We start from the raw sequence: 16,285 nt of genomic DNA, 5'->3' as shown, positions 1-16,285 counted from the left end.
CTGGATCCTCATCAATACCACCAGTAGCTTAAAACCAGTCTCTGGACACCAGACGATTAAGTCTCGGAGACAGAGTTTTGGGTAAAGTAGAAAAGAATAGCTTTATTGCTTTGCCAGGCAAAGATGGCCACAGAGGGCTCACGACTTTAAAACTGTGTCCTCTCTTGAGAAGGGATAGCAAGGGGTCTTAGAAGTTTAGCTCAAAAAGAACAGGGCTGTTGATGAGGATTAGGATGCCCACATTCTTCTCCCTCCATAGGTGATTTGAAAGTTATCAAGGCTGGAGTCGGTGGGCCCAGTGATGGTTTCTGGTGGTCTTTGGGGTTGTCACACCATGACCTTCTCTCTAGAGTGAAGATTTCACACAGAAGAATGTGGGTGTTAGGGATTGTTTCAAGGGGAAAGAAAATACCGAGTGAACTCGAACTAGAAGGTAACCATTAGTAAAAGGAAGCAATTGAGCAAGAAGAAGTCATTTGCAAAAAGCTGGTTGGAGTGAGTGAGTGAGTGGGTCATGGCAGGGCTTAACCTCATGGAGACTCATGGAGACTGTTCTAATATGCCATAATTATTAATGCTTTAGTCAGCCTTGTAAGATTGAGTCAGCCTTGTAGGCTTGGAGGCTAAGGGAAAAGCCTTCCCTTTCAGAACACAGCTTACAGAGACTTGTACAGAGTTCCACTCTTGCAGCTCATCCCTCTCTGACTTTGATTCAGTGACTTATAATAGTTTGTGGTTGTTGAGTGACCCAACACGTGCCATGCTCTGGGCTTCAAATTGCCACAGTGGGAGACTGAGCTCTTAGTGAAATACTTCTGTTCTGGTTGAAAATACCCTCAAACTCCATGAATAACTTCAGTCAGCTAAACCCATCCGTGCATCATCCTCTTTATTTTAGTCAAAACCTCATTTCTGACCCTAAATGATTGGAGTCAGTTGATGATTTACCATATCTCTCAACCTTGTCCCCCTGAGACAGGGGTTGGAATAAAGAAATTTGCCAGAGCAAAGAGTCTGTCCAATCTGATGAAAGATGAGGTATCCAGAATAGCTTCCAGCATCTGGATATTTTAAAAACCTGCCACGCTCCTTAATTCAGTGGATTTCAAATATACGCTTCCTTGGATTAGTGGAAAATATTGATTTCATGTCTTGAGATTGGTTAAAAAAGCATGTGGTTTATCTAGCTTAATCCCTCTCTAAACTGCTGAAAAAGCAAGGGGCCAGTTACCAGAAAACATCACCCTAAATGTTAGCTAACATTGTTTTTAAAACGTTTTTAGCTGGATCTCTGATTCTTTAAGAAAGTGTGTATAACTTTACTCCTTTCTGCTTTATAATTTTCCTAGCAATTTCCACCCAGGTTAAACTAATGTTTATGTTCTCCCTACCAGCCCAAAGCATCTTCTGGGCATGAAGGTCAGTGTTTCTTAAGCCATCATGGAAAGATAATTTAACCAGAATATACTATACACCTATTGTTAAGCAAGCACTGTCACATGTCAATACTCACCAAAATATTACTGTTCTGCAGGGGAAGAAAAAGAAGATTAAATAGGCAATTCACAGGCTCTAATTTTATTGCCCCTTCTCCCCTATTATCCATTGCTAAATGGCAATGATAAGTAGCTATGGAAAGATAACTAATATTGCTCTGACTTCAGTAAGTACAAGGATCACTGGATTTCTCTGAGAGGTGGCAGTGAAAAAATGCTGCCTGCTGTATTAATCAACAAAGGATGATGTTGCAGCCATCAAGCCACTACTGCCACCCTGATGGTGAATGCTGAAGGAGCTCAGGATAGAGACAAAAGGACTGCCCACCATCAAGCCCTCAGCCACTGCAGCTGCTCCCAACTGTGCAGCCTTAGGGGACTCCGGATGTGAAAGCACAGAATGCTGGCCCCAAAGAGCTGAGGTGCACATCAAAGGAGTGATTTCAGTGAGCCCAGACTCTTGCATCTTCCCATATGGAGAAAAGTCCTAAATTCCTTAACTTGAGATGTCTGATTTTCCTTAATTAACAGTTATCTTTTGATGTTCTGACTACCATATTTTGTTGCAAACACTCTAGATATCCTGGCTCCTGCCTGACCTCATTATAGCAGCTCCTCAGAGCTCTCCATGCAGATGTCTTCCGTTTTGTCCACTGAACAAGACATACTCAGCTTTTAGTTGGTGCATTTTTTCAGTCAACAGAGGGAAGAAATCACCTTGATGATCCCAGGTGTTCTTACGTGGATTGTGCATCTGAAGTGGGCTCACCACAAAACCCCACAAGGAAAAGGATATCATGATCTTCCCAATTTCCAATTGAATTAATACCTAAGCAGCACTGAAATAGCATAAGAAGAAAGCCATGAGTTCATGTAAAGCACCACTGAGAATAAACAATGAAGAGAGGAGATGAGTTTAGGGCCCTTGGTCTCTGAGGCAACATGGTTGAGGCATAGAGAAAAATGACTGAAAAGACAGTATGTGAACCTTGAATCTAAGTCAGTCAAGCTGTTCCTGAAGCCAGGCAAGGTCGGTACTCTTTCCTTAATGGGGTAGAAATAGAATTAGATTTAAGCAACATCTACGTAATTTAAGCATTTTTCACATTTGTGCAATATGAATAAATGGTCCAATATAACACCTTAAAAATAACAGAGGGAAATAAAATGCCTTTTTGGTCTCCTCCAAACTTTGTGGAAGTCACCAAGTCTCATTGTGAATACATTAAGTCAATCATATATTAATCACCAATTGGGTTTTTTTTTAAATTGCAATTATTAGAGAAATGGAATTTTTCATTTGTAAAAGAGGTGTCTTCTAACCTTTGGAAATCTTTGTTCTTTAGTTAACTAATTATATGCAAATGAAAAAAAATCAGTGAGCATATTTAAATGTAAATTTTACATCCCTTTTTCTCATTTTTAAGTTGTTTTAGTTCTGGCATTGGTTTTGTGCCAAGGGCTTGAGGATATGATTTATTTATGTTTCTGTTTCTGCTGTGTACCTAAGGTATGAAAACAGTTTGTGCCATCATTAAAAAGTCATTTTAGCAAATGACCCTCAAAAGCCTCGCTACTTCTTCTCACCCTTCTATCTCTCTCTGGATGAGCCAGAAGCTCTAGGGTTCACATTTCCCTGGAAGCCCAGTAGCCTGCTTCTAAATCTGAGATTCTAGCACAATCTTTATCATGTCATCACCACCCAACAGGATTGTAAGTTCTCTATCCACTGGCACCACTTGCTTGTTCAGTTCCTATGTTTTCTTTTTTTCTTTTTTCTTTTTTTTTTTTATTTTCCCACTGTACAGCAAGGGGATCAAGTTATCCTTACATGTATACATTACATTTACATTTTTTTCCCCCACCCTTTGTTCTGTTGCAACACGAGTATCTAGACATAGTTCTCAATGCTACTCAGCAGGATCTCCTTGTAAATCTATTCTAAGTTGTGTCTGATAAGCCCAAGCTCCCAATCCCTCCCACTCCCTCCCCCTCCCATCAGGTAGCCACAAGTCTGTTTCCCACGTCCATGATTTTCTTTTCTGTGGAGATGTTCATTTGTGCTGGATATTAGATTCCAGTTATAACTGATATCATATGGTATTTGTCTTTGTCTTTCTGGCTCACTTCACTCAGTATGAGATTCTCTAGTTCCATCCATGTTGCTGCAAATGGCATTATGTCATTCTTTTTTATGTCTGAGTAGTATTCCATTGTGTATATATACCACATCTTCTTAATCCAATCATCTGTTGATGGACATTTGTGTTGTTTCCATGTCCTGGCTATTGTGAATAGTTCCTGTGTTTTCATGCCGACACCAATGTGCTGGACAGAGAGGCCCAGGGAGGAGAATGAAGACAGATTGTTTCTGAAGACGTGGTCTGTGCCCCACATGTGCAAGGCATTTTATACCTTCTGTGTCATTAAATACTCAAAACCCTGCAAAGTACACATCATTGTACTTACTTCCAAACAGCCAATGTTCATATCAAATTGGAAAAAATAGCCCGAAGTCAAGCAACTACAAAGCAAGAGAATTAGAATTTAAATCCAGGTTTTTTTTCTGAGTCCAAATTCTTTAAGATTGTATGATATATTTGTTTTGTTTCAACTCCTTTCCACAGGCCTCTTCTCCCTCAAATATATACGTACAAATAAATCCAGAGGTTGTGCTTGGTCTTGCCTTATGTGTAAATTCAGCAAATATTACTCATGGGCTATGACAGAAGGGCTTTGCCAAGGCTTTTACCCAATAAAATTCCCCACTGCGTTTCTTTATCAGTTTCTGAAATCCCCACCATCTGAGATTCTTAGAGTGTTAGGGATTTCACCACTCTGCCCACATTTTACTTTATTCCACAGAGGCTTTTGCTTTGCTTTGGTTGTGTCTGTGCCTTGTTATAACGACAATATTGAGTTAGATGAATAAAACATATAAACCATATTAGGAGATCCCATCATGACTCAGTGGTTAACAAACCTGATGAGCATCCATGAGGATGCAGATTCAGTCCCTGGCCTTGCTCCAGTGTTGCTGTGTGCTGTGGTGTAGGTCACAGACACAGCTGGGATCTGGTGTTACTGTGGCTGTGGTGTAGGCCGATGGCTACAGCTCTGATTTGACCCCTACCCTGGGAACCTCCATATGCCAAGGGTGCAGCCCTAAAAACACAAAAAGGCAAAATAAAATAAAATAAATCATATTATATGTGAACCACCTGAACCCAGTGCACAATCATGATTCCACTATCAAGCCCAGGTTGGTAGGTAGGGTCACATCATGCAGAATACGCAGGAACCTGTCCCCCCTGTGCCCTCAACAGGAGCTGCAGAGCAACTTATGAGCAGCAGCGTGGCCTTTATCCATGGGTGCCTCCTTGGTCCTCTCTAACCTTGCAGAGGCATGAACCTCTTTGCCACCAGACTCACCTGGCCCAAGTCTTATCATTGGTGGGAGAACAGAGGTACAGAGCCATAATGGAAGAGTTGAGTTTTTCAGCTCTTTAAGTCAAGGTCACACAAAATTGAAAAAGACATAAATAGTATGCACTTTGTATTTGTATGAAAATTATGCAGAAATTACTTCTTTTAGTGCTCATGAGGTATTCTTTGAGTTTAGGCATTCTTTCATTGTTAAAGTACAAATTCCATGTTAGTACTAAAAATCTGGAGCTCCTGCTGTGGCACATCATGATCGGTGGCATCGTGGGAGCACTGGGTTGTGGGTTTGATTCCTGGCCCAGCACAGTGGGTTAAGGATCTGATGTTGCCACAGCTGCGGCTTAGGTCACCACTGCAGCTTGGATCTGATCCCTCACCCAGGCCCAGGAGCTCTATATGCCACAGGGTGGCCAAAAATTAAATAAATAAATAAATATCAGCTGCCATCATCTCCTAGGGTTACTCAATATCTATATAATCCCTCGGGTAATAAAAGAGTTATAAACTGATAGATACATTCATATCAATTTGTTAAGTATTTTAACAATGCTTTGCACATAGCAACCATTATATACATATATATACTTATTTTAAATAAACCTGTGTAAATATCTAATTATTTACTTGCAATCTATCCATAGTCTATTTTATTTCTCTTTGTTTATACATTTATATGTATAGAGTGATAAAAAGCAAATTTATGCTATGTAAGGTAGTTGTAAGTGACCTATCAAGGAGTGAGCATATATGGATTTATAGATATAAATAAATAAAGCTCTTTAGAAATTTCTAACTATGAACTATATATATGTGTATATATATAATTATATATATGTGTATATTCCATATAACATTTTCAATTAAGAACTATATACATTATATGTATTATATATATATATTTAAAATTTCAACAATTACTCAAGAAAAAACATATCTACATAAGAGCCAAATTTGTGATGCATTGGGAACATATTCTACGTATTCAGAAAAGGGAGAATTAATAGGCTGGAAAATCGGAGAAGCATTTGGGATATGGAGCTTAAGAGATGAATCATGGAGATTACTGCTGTTTGCAAGGAGCTGAAGATGGGTATAGGCATTTGCACCACTTATTTAATTTTCATAGCACAGAAGGGTGGATATTATTTGTCATCATCGTATGAATGTGAAATCTAAGGTTACAAGTTAATATGAAGCAGAGCATGTTTTTGGATTTATAATCCTTTAATCTTCATGAAAGCTTGCTTCTTCAAAGGAGGAAAGAGTCCTAGGTTATCTCAGGTGGATGGAATGGCAAAACCAAAGATGTGGTACCCAAGGAAAGGTGGGAGAACAAGACATTTTACTGATGTGAAAGGAAGTTAAGGGATGGTTAGATATGTTAGTAGTCATTTATATTTATAAAGGAAGAACATATTTATGTTCATGTTTCTAAAGGGAGAAAAAAGGACAAAAAAATAGCAAAATCACTATAGACTGTAGCACAATTCAGCATGTTCTGGAAGTATTTTGTGCATAAATTATTTGCCAAAATACAAATCTGATCATACTGGTTAAATCATCCTGATACTTATCCTGGTAACACTCTTTCTGTGACTCATCACAAAAAAAGATGTGGTCTTAACTCTCAGTTGGCATTAAAGATTGGTGGTTCTAAACCACCTCACTGCAGAGCAGACACACACACACCTGTCCATTCTCTGGCCCTGTACTACCTCATCAGTTTCAATCACTGTGCTGTACCCCATTCTCCAACAATTCTACAAAGTTTAGAGTTGTCTCCAAGTTGAATTTCTCTGTACACACCTTCGTGTTTTCACACCCATGCCTTTGCCCATTTCCCTCTCTTTTCCTCAATGTGTATGTACATATTTTTGGTGGGTGGAGTCAGAAAATGAATTCTCCTCTTTCCCTAAGACTCCAGTCCAGTGGTCTCTCTTTTGCAAAGTGATCCTGTCATCTGCAGCTCCCACCAGGTCACCGTCAGGATGATTTGAATGATATCCTTTTTGTCCTTGGTTCCTGTTTCTGTCCCAGCACTTCTTCTGTGCTATTATGGTGATCTGTTACTAGTTCTCTTCCTCATCTAAGCCACGGAGCTCTTGGAGACTAGAACCATGGGTTTTACTCATCTTTGCGTTCCTGTTGCCAAAACTCAACCTCTGTCCACCAGTGCTGAAAATAAACATGTTGGCTGAGTTGTGGGAGAAGGAGGAAAAAATAGCTTTATTGCTTTGCCAGGCAAAGGAGGGTCACAGCAGCCTAATGCCCTGAAGTCTGTGCCCCGCTTTGGGAGAGAATAGGGAGAGAATAAGAAGTGGTAGTGTTTAGTGGCCACTGTTTCTGCTGATCCTTCTTTCTGGAATGATGAATGCTCATCAAGAAGTTAACATCTTCCATTTGTTAGGGGTTTTAATTCTGCAAAAGGGCTCAAAGATATTGTTACGTGTATTTCTTGAGAGAGAACCAGGGCCCTGTCCCAAGGCTACACTGTTGCTTCTTGACTGTTCCTCCCAGTTCTCTGCATCCTCTCTCTTCCCTGATCAGCAGTTGTCTAAACCTGCCCTTTGGAACTCAGGGAAGGTTGAGGGGGGTTGAATGAGGCCTATTTCCTAAAACAAAATGGGGGAAACAGAAAGGCTTTTGTTCCCAGCAGCCCCACAGGGCCCTACTTGGTTACATTCCTAATACACATCAATGACTTTGCCAAGAAAACATTTTAAATGAATGAATAAAAAGTGAATATCTCTCAGATTATTAAGCTTTCAAGTGTAGCACATTTTTTCAGCACTTATGTTTGGGAAAAAATATCGCTTATAGTTCACAGCTTCTAACATCACGCTGGATGACCCCTGTCTCCCAGTCTCCACAACCCTGTATGATTTCCTTTCCTTGAAAGTGGGCTAGACCGTGTGACTTTCTTCTGTAGCCAATAAAGTAAGACACAAGTGATAGACTGTCACTTTTAGGGGGGTTATAAAATACTAAATTTTGCCTTAACTCTCTCTGGGCTTCTCTAGCTTGCCAGCTCTAATGAAGCTGAAACTACATTCCTGGGATGAGATTTATAGCCAGCTGCACTTTAGATTAGGACTTGAACCCACAATCCCTGACTTGGGAGGGAACGTGAGCCCAGAGTCTTCTGATTGAAACCACACACTTGGTTTCAGGCCTTATTGAAGCCCAGGTTCTTTTGTCTTAGTGCAGAGAGAATTCAGGGTTAGGCAAAGTGACAGCAAAGAGTGAGTTTATTAGCATAGGACGCTTGTGAGAGATACAAGCAGGCAGACAAGGGAGTGCAGCCCTAAGAACAAATAGGGCTACATTTTTATAGTCAAAGAAAAGTAGGAAGGGAGGAAGACCACCTCCTTTCCCATTCTTGGGTAGATGTCAAAGCTTGCATCATTGGTTCCTCCTTTAACACTATACAGTCTAACTGGGACTGTCATGGCACTATTTAAATCATATTGTCTTAGCAGAGGGGTGGCACATATACTAAAATACTGTAATTCATCTTAAGTTTTGATATAATATCTCCTTTCAGGTAGTTTCCTTCCCCCTTTCACCTATATTTCTGTATTGGCTACAGGCAGAAATGCTACTCTTCAGGGATCATTAACTCCCTGACTTCATGTAATAAGATTCAGACCCCATATCTATTGTCCTCTGTTTTAATTATCAGGATTTGTGGCTTGAGTGTGCCTGGGGCTTGAATGCACCTGGTCTTCCTTCAAGGTAGAGTAGATTGTTGCTAGGTTACTCAGTTCTTTTCTTGAGTGGTCATTAGCTTACAAAAATCTCCTCAAATCCCTTAAAATCCCATCTCTGTTTTATTCCCCTAGTGGGATTTTTAATCTCTTTAATTGTCCTACTCTATCCCTTCCAAAACTAGCTGCTGCCTGGAGAGGCCCAGGTGGTAAGGATCTGAGGGTAGCCTTTGGTGTACATGCAAAGAAATAAGACCTTCAGTCCAACAGCTCACAGGAGACTATATCCTGCCAATAAGCACATGAGTAAGCTTGAAAGCAGGTTCTTTTCTTGTCAAGTCTTGAGATGAGACCACAGTCCCTACTGAATCTTGATCGCAGCCTTTGAGAGCCCCTGAGGCAGAGTGTTACTGGCTCAGCCCGACTGGATTCTGATCTTTAGAAACTGTGAAATAAGAAATGCTGTTGTTTCAAACCACTACAATTTGAGCAGTGAGATACAGAGCAGTAGATGACTAATATACTATGCTATAGGATTTCAACCTTTATTGAGTTTGTTTTGGACATCTACATACAAATACATACTCTTAAAAATCCCATTACCCTTTATGATTTGGATGGACCTAACTCCATCTAGATACATATCACTGAAATAATGCATGCCCTCAGTTGTTAAAATGACTTGAAGACTCTTAGGAATTAAAACAAAGTCTAATTTGAAGACAGATGCTCGTGAAATTCTAATTCTCAGTAGAGAGAGAACTTCTGAAGAATCAGAAAATTTTTGTTAAAAGGTCAATTTGTATTTAACCAAGCACTTACAATTTCATTTAATATCTAGTCCCAAATCCAGATTGGGATTTTTTTAAGGGTTTGCCTGGCCTCAGGCATTGAAAATGAGTTATATTCTGAGGATTGTGCAATGCACAATTACAGTGCATTTTATTAACAGCCTAGTAAAGTGGATTCAATTTACTCCAGAACAATCTAATGGGATTTATGCCATCATCATCACCTATAGGTAGTGGCAATATTTTGTTTTTCCTCTCAGAATGCCCAGGGAAGTCATTCAGTATCTTCAATTAAAGAAATTCAAAAGTCATCAACTTGGCATCTCTGAAAAGACATAAAAATAAAAAGAAACATAGAAAACAGTCAAACTGTACAAAAGGAAGGTAACGTGTCAGTAAAACTTTCTCAACACAATATGCTTTAAATGAATGTTTATTTTAACAATCATATCCGATCTTTATAATTCAAAATCCTAAATTGAAATGGCTGAGAAATGGAACTAGAAACCATCTAAAATATGATTCTCAAGCCAAACATTTCAAAATGGTCAAACCCACTGACTCTTTCTCAGAGCATGTAGAAGAGACCACGGCAATGTCTGGACTGGGACATTTCAACCTGCATGGTAATAGCAGCACAACAAAGGGGTTTCTTACCAAAAAGCAAAGGAAATGGCTAAAGCCAGAATAAGTTATGTAAAAGAAATGATTTTTTAAAAATGATGCATCTTACTTGAAATCATTGCATAGTTCATCATCACAGGCCAAATTCACTCTCCGTGTAACTCTCAGAAGACATGAAAAAAGGCAATGATCTTCATGTGCAGTTGCGTAAACACCATAAACGAAAGTGCAGCAGAAGTATAAAATAGTGACACTGTTGAGGTGTACACATGTGTATATTCATTTTAATTTAGCAGAACTTTGAACTTGAAATGTGTGCTATTGCTTTTCCTTTTGAAGAAATCATAAAGAGTCTAGTGTTGCCAAAATCCCTCAGTAATTCTGAGAATTCTTTTTTAAAATCTATTCAGAGATAATTGGTGACAAAGGCACCAAACTCAACTGCCCACAGAAAGGCCAGTAATTCAACTAATTTTAGCAGATTGATTGAAGCAAGGTAAATATGATGGAGTCAGATTACCTGGAGAGTATGTGCTCTATGAATAAGGGGTCTGCTCTTCTCAGCTCTGGACAATATTTCCATGATGGCCCTCTGTTGCCAGACTTAACCATTTTTTAGGAGAAGCCAAAGTCTTTAATGTGAATTTTTCTGAATTTATGTTAGTAATTAATTCAAATGCAAATTTATTTTGTAATTTATTTTGCATAAAATGTTTATGCAAACATGTCTATGAGCCAGATTCAGCCAAGGAGAACTAGTTTGTGATCAGTCGTTATTCCAATAGCAACCCAACAAACACGCTTGGTTAGAAACAGTTGGACAAACAGAATTTCCCCTCATGGCTCAGTGGTAAGGAACTTGACTAGTATGCATGAGGTCATGTGTTTGATCCCTGCTCACTCAGTGAGTTAAGGATCCGGTGTTGCCGTGAGCTGTGGTGTAGGTCACAGATGTGGCTCGGATCCTGCTTTACTGTGGCTGTGGTGTAGGCCAGCAGCTGTAGCTCCTCATTCACCCCCTAGCCTGGGAACTCCCATATGCTGTGGGTGCGGACCTGAAAAGCGGAAGAAAGAAAGAAAAGGAAGGAATGGAGGAAGGAAAAAAGGGAGGAGGGGAGGAAGGAAGGAAGGAACAGTTGGACAAAAATGGATAGTTAGTTTTATCAAAAAGCATGTGGAGAATAAATGCAAAGACAAGGCAAAATAAAATAATGCTGAGGAAAGTTTTTAAGACCAACAATCTAATGTTAGAGATTTAGATAAATGAATATTTGCGTTTAAGAGGGAAAGGTTACCCAATAGAGAATAAATCAAGGGTGAGACTAAGGTAATAGAATTTGAAATAAACCCTTAAATAGGGTAGAGTCATCTTACATAGCCTCCTCAGGAAGACTGTCAGAATAAGTAATCTTTGTACTTAGTTCTGACTGGATGGAAATCTCTAGTGAAATTGCTTTAGGGTTGCTTATTTGTGAATGACACCTTCCAATAAAGGAGACATAGTTCATGAAATGAAAAAAAACTACATGATTTTATTTTTTCTACTTCACATAAATACTGTTTATTAGCAGAATAGTTATTACTGAGGTAGAACAACAAGGAAGATTTTAATCCTCCCCAAACACTGGCTGCAAATGCCATTGGAATTTTGACAGGGATGGTATTGACCCAATAGATAGCTTGGAGTAGTACTGTCACCTTCACAATATTATGTCTTCCAATTCTTGAACATAAACATCGGACCATTTATTTATGTCTTCTTTAGTTTCTTTCAGCAAGATTTTGTGGTTTTTAGTGTACAAGCCTTTCATCTTCTTGGTTAAGTTTATGTCTAAGTATTTTATTCTTTATTATTCCAGTTATAAATGTTTTGTTTTCATGTATTAGCTCTAATAGAGTTTTTTGGTTACGTGTGGAATCTTTAGGATATTCTACACATAAGATTCTGTCATCTGTGAACAGGAATAATTGTACCTTTTTCTTTTCCATTTGGGTGGCTTTTATTTCTTTGTCTCACCTAATTTGCTTTTGGTAGAATAGAAGTAGGAAAAGAAGGCATCCTTTTCTTGTTTCTGGTCATAAGAAAAGCTTTTGTCTTTCACCATTGAGTCTGATGTTAGCTGTGGGGTTTTATATATGAACTTTATCATGTTAAGGAACATTTTTATTATTCCTAATTTATTTAGTTTAGTAGTTATTTATTTTATTGTTATTTTTTAATCTTGAAAAGTTATTTAAATATGTCGTGTCTTTTCTTCCTATATCAATATGATCATTTTTTTCCTTTGAATTCTGTCAATTTATTATATCTACTAATTTGCATATGTTGAAACTTTCTTGCAATCTGGGAATAAATCCCTCTTGCTCATGGTTGATAATCCTCCTATTATGTTTATGAATTTGCTTTGCTGGTATTTAGTTGAGAATTTTGCATTAATATTAATAAAAGGTATAAATCCATAGTTTTATTTTCTCTTAGTATCTTTGTCTAGCCTTGCGTATAGTTTTATTTTCTCTTACTATCTTTGATACTAACCCTGTCTAGTATCAGGGTTATGTGGGCCATAATGAATATGTTAAGGAGTATTTACTTATCTACATTTTTTTGGGAAAGTTTGAGAAATATCATTGTTTGTTCTCTTTAAATGTTTGATAACAAGCAACGGCTCCAAGGCTTTTTTTTGTTGTTGAGGGGTAATTAATTGTTAATATACAATGTGTAAGTGTATTCAGATTTCCTGTTTATGAAGATGTTGTGGGTTTTTATAAATTTGTCCATATCCTTTGGTTGTCTAATTTCTTGGTGTATAAATTTTGATAGTATTCTTTCATAATCCTTTTATTTCTATAACATTTGAAGTAACATTCCCATTTTCATTTCTGATTTAGTAATTCAAGGCCTATGTCTTTTTTTTCTTGACAGGCTAACTAAGGGTTTGTTAATTTTCTTGAATATTTCCAAGAACTAACTTTTGGTTTTATTGGCTTATGCTACATTTGTCTAATTTATTTATATCTGCTATAATTCTTATTATTTCCTTCCTTCTGCTAGGTTAATTTTATTTTGTTATTCTTTTCTTAGCCCCTTAGATTGTTGTTTTGACATCTCTCTTTGTTTTTTAATAGAGGCATTTCCAGCTACAACTTTCTCTCTTAACAGCCTTTTCACTGTATCTCCTAAATTTTGATATGTTATCTTTTGTTTTAATTTGCCTCAAGGTATTTCCTAATCTACCTCATGGTTTCTTCTTTGACTCATTGGTTGTTTGAATGCATTGTTCAATTTTTACTTACCTGTGTATTTTCAGTTGTTATTGTTATTTATTTTGTAGATGTATTATGGTGTAATTAGAAAAGATATTTTGTGTAATTTAAATATTTCGAACACTCTTAAGACTTGTTCTGTGGCCTAATATATGGTCTAACTTTGAAGGTTCATTGTGCACTTGAGAATAATGTCAGATATTGTGGGACTGAGTTTTCTATATGTATCTGTCCAGTCCAGATAGTTTATAGGGTTGTTTAAGTTCTCTTTGTACTTATTAATCTTCTGTCTAGATTTTCTATTCAATATTGAAATTGGAATATTTAAGGATCCAACTATCATTAGAGAAATATCTATTTCTCTCCTCAATTCTGACAATATTTGCTTCATATATTTTGGGTTCTAGTGTTTGGGTTTGGTTTATATATGATAACTGTAGCTTCTTGGTTTACTAATATAGATACAGTGCTTCCTTGACTCTAGTAGCAGTTTTTAACTTTAAATCTATTTTATTATTAGTGTAGCCGCCTCTACTTTCTTTGTTTACTATTTTCATTAGATATGTTTTCCCATTCATTCACTTTTAACCTACTTGTGTTTTTAGAACTAAAGTGAGGCACTTGTAGGTGAAATATCATTAGATCCTGTATTTCTGTGTGTGTGCCAATCTTGGCATTATGAGATTTACATTTACATTTACACCAAATATTATTACTGATAAGGGAGGATTAACTTCTGACATCTTGCTATTTATGTTCTACATGTTGTATAGCTTCTATACAACATATATGGAAAGAAAATTTAAAGTAAAAGTAAAAAACAAAATTGTAGTAATACTAGCTTTTATATTTGCCCTTGTATTTCCCTTTACCACAGATATATAAATGTTTATGTCTTTATATTAATTTGAGTTACAGTCTTGTGTCCCTTCATTTCAACTTTAAGGAATTCTTTTGCATTTCTTACAGACATTTGAGTGGTTATGAACTCCATTAGCCTTTGTTTATCTAGAGATATCTTAATTTCTCCCTTATTTTTAAAGGACATTCTTACCAGATATAAAATTCTTGGTTGACTTATTTTTCGTTTCAGTTTTAAATACATAATTACACTGCCTTCTGACCCCCAAAATCAGCTGATCTTACCAATAATCTACCCCTCTTTTTGCTGAGCTATTTTCTCTTGACTCTCTCAAGATTCCCTCTTTGTCTTCGGGTTTTGGTAGTTTGATTATTATATCTCAATGTGGATCTCTCAGTTTATCTTACTTGGGCTCTATTGAGCTTATTAGATTTGTGAAATTAATTGTTTCCTCAAATTATGGGAATTTTCCGCTATATTTATTAAAATAAACATTCTTCTCCTTTATATTTCCCTTCTCCTTCTGAGATTCCTATGGTGCGTATATGGTCAGTTTTATGTTGTTACATAAGTCCCTTAAAATCTCTTCAGGATTCTTTATTATTTGATCATTTTGCTCCTCAGTGTCATTAATATTATTTTTCCTTTCTTCAAGTTTTTTAATCTTTTATTCTGCCTTCATATATATTCTGTTAAACCTCTAGCCAGTATTTCATTTCAGTTATCATAGTTTCTAGCTCCAGAATTTCTTTTAGGTTTTTTTTAAATATAATTTCTAAATTTTTTATATTCATATTTTTGAATATATCAATTTCGTTGATTTTATTAGGCATTTGTCTACATTTTTTCTTAGCTGTTTTATTTTTTATTTTTATTTTTTTTCCTTTCTTTTTTTTTCCCCTCTGTACAGCAAGGGGATCAAGTTATCCTTACATATATACATTACAATTACATGTTTTCCCCAAACTTTGTTCTGTTGCAACATGAGTATCTAGACATAGTTCTCAATGCTACTCAGCAGGATATCCTTGTAAATCTATTCTAAGTTGTGTCTGATAAGCCCAAGTTCCTGATCCCTCCCACTCCCTCCCTCTCCCATCAGGCAGCCACAAGTCTGTTTTCCAAGTCCATGATTTTCTTTTCTGTGGAGATGTTCATTTGTGCTGGATATCAGATTCCAGTTATAAGTGATACCATATGGTATTTGTCTTTGTCTTTCTGGCTCACTTCACTCAGTATGAGATTCTCTAGTTCCATCCATGTTGCTGCAAATGGCATTATGTCATCCTTTTTTATGGCTGAGTAGTATTCCATTGTGTATATATACCACCTCTTCCGAATCCAATCATCTGTTGATAGACATTTGGGTTGTTTCCATGTCCTGGCTATTGTGAATAGTGCTGCAATGAACATGCGGGTGCATGTGTCTCTTTTAAGTAGAGCATTGTCCGGATATATGCCCAAGAGTGGGACTGTGGGGTCATATGGAAGTTCTGTGTATAGATTTCTAAGGTATCTCCAAACTGTTCTCCATAGTGGCTGTACCAGTTTACATTCCCACCAGCAGTGCAGGAGGGTTCCCTTTTCTCCACAGCCCCTCCAGCAGCTGTTATTTGTGGATTTATTAATTCTGACTGGTGTGAGGTGGTATCTCATGGTAGTTTTGATTTGCATTTCTCTTATATTCAGCGATGTTGAGCATTTTTTCATGTGTTTGTTGGCCATCTGTATATCTTCCTTGGAGAACAGTATATTCAAATCTTTTGCCCATTTTTCAATTGGTTGTTGGCTTTTTTGCTGTTGGGTTGTATAAGTTGTTTATATATTCTAGATATTAAGCCCTTGTCCATTGCATTATTTGAAACTATTTTCTCCCATTCTGAAAGTTGTATTTTTGCTTTCTTTTGGGTTTCCTTTGCTGTGCAAAAGCTTTTCAGTTTGATGAGGTCCCATGGGTTTAGTTTTGCTCTAATTTCTATTGCTTTGGGAGACTGACCTGAGAAAATATTCATGATGTTGATGTCAGAGAGTGTTTTGCCTACGTTTTCTTCTAGGAGTTTGATGGTGTCCTGTCGTATATTTAAGTCTTTCAGCCAT

Source organism: Sus scrofa, chromosome 15 (assembly GCF_054392235.1).
Source record: "Sus scrofa isolate SSC_HxYL_T2T_F1_AM1 chromosome 15, Sscrofa_HxYL_maternal_Yorkshire_Landrace_v2.0, whole genome shotgun sequence".
NCBI lineage: Eukaryota > Metazoa > Chordata > Mammalia > Artiodactyla > Suidae > Sus > Sus scrofa.
The sequence above is the reverse complement of the archived record's forward strand: the minus strand, read 5'-3'. Positions refer to the sequence as shown.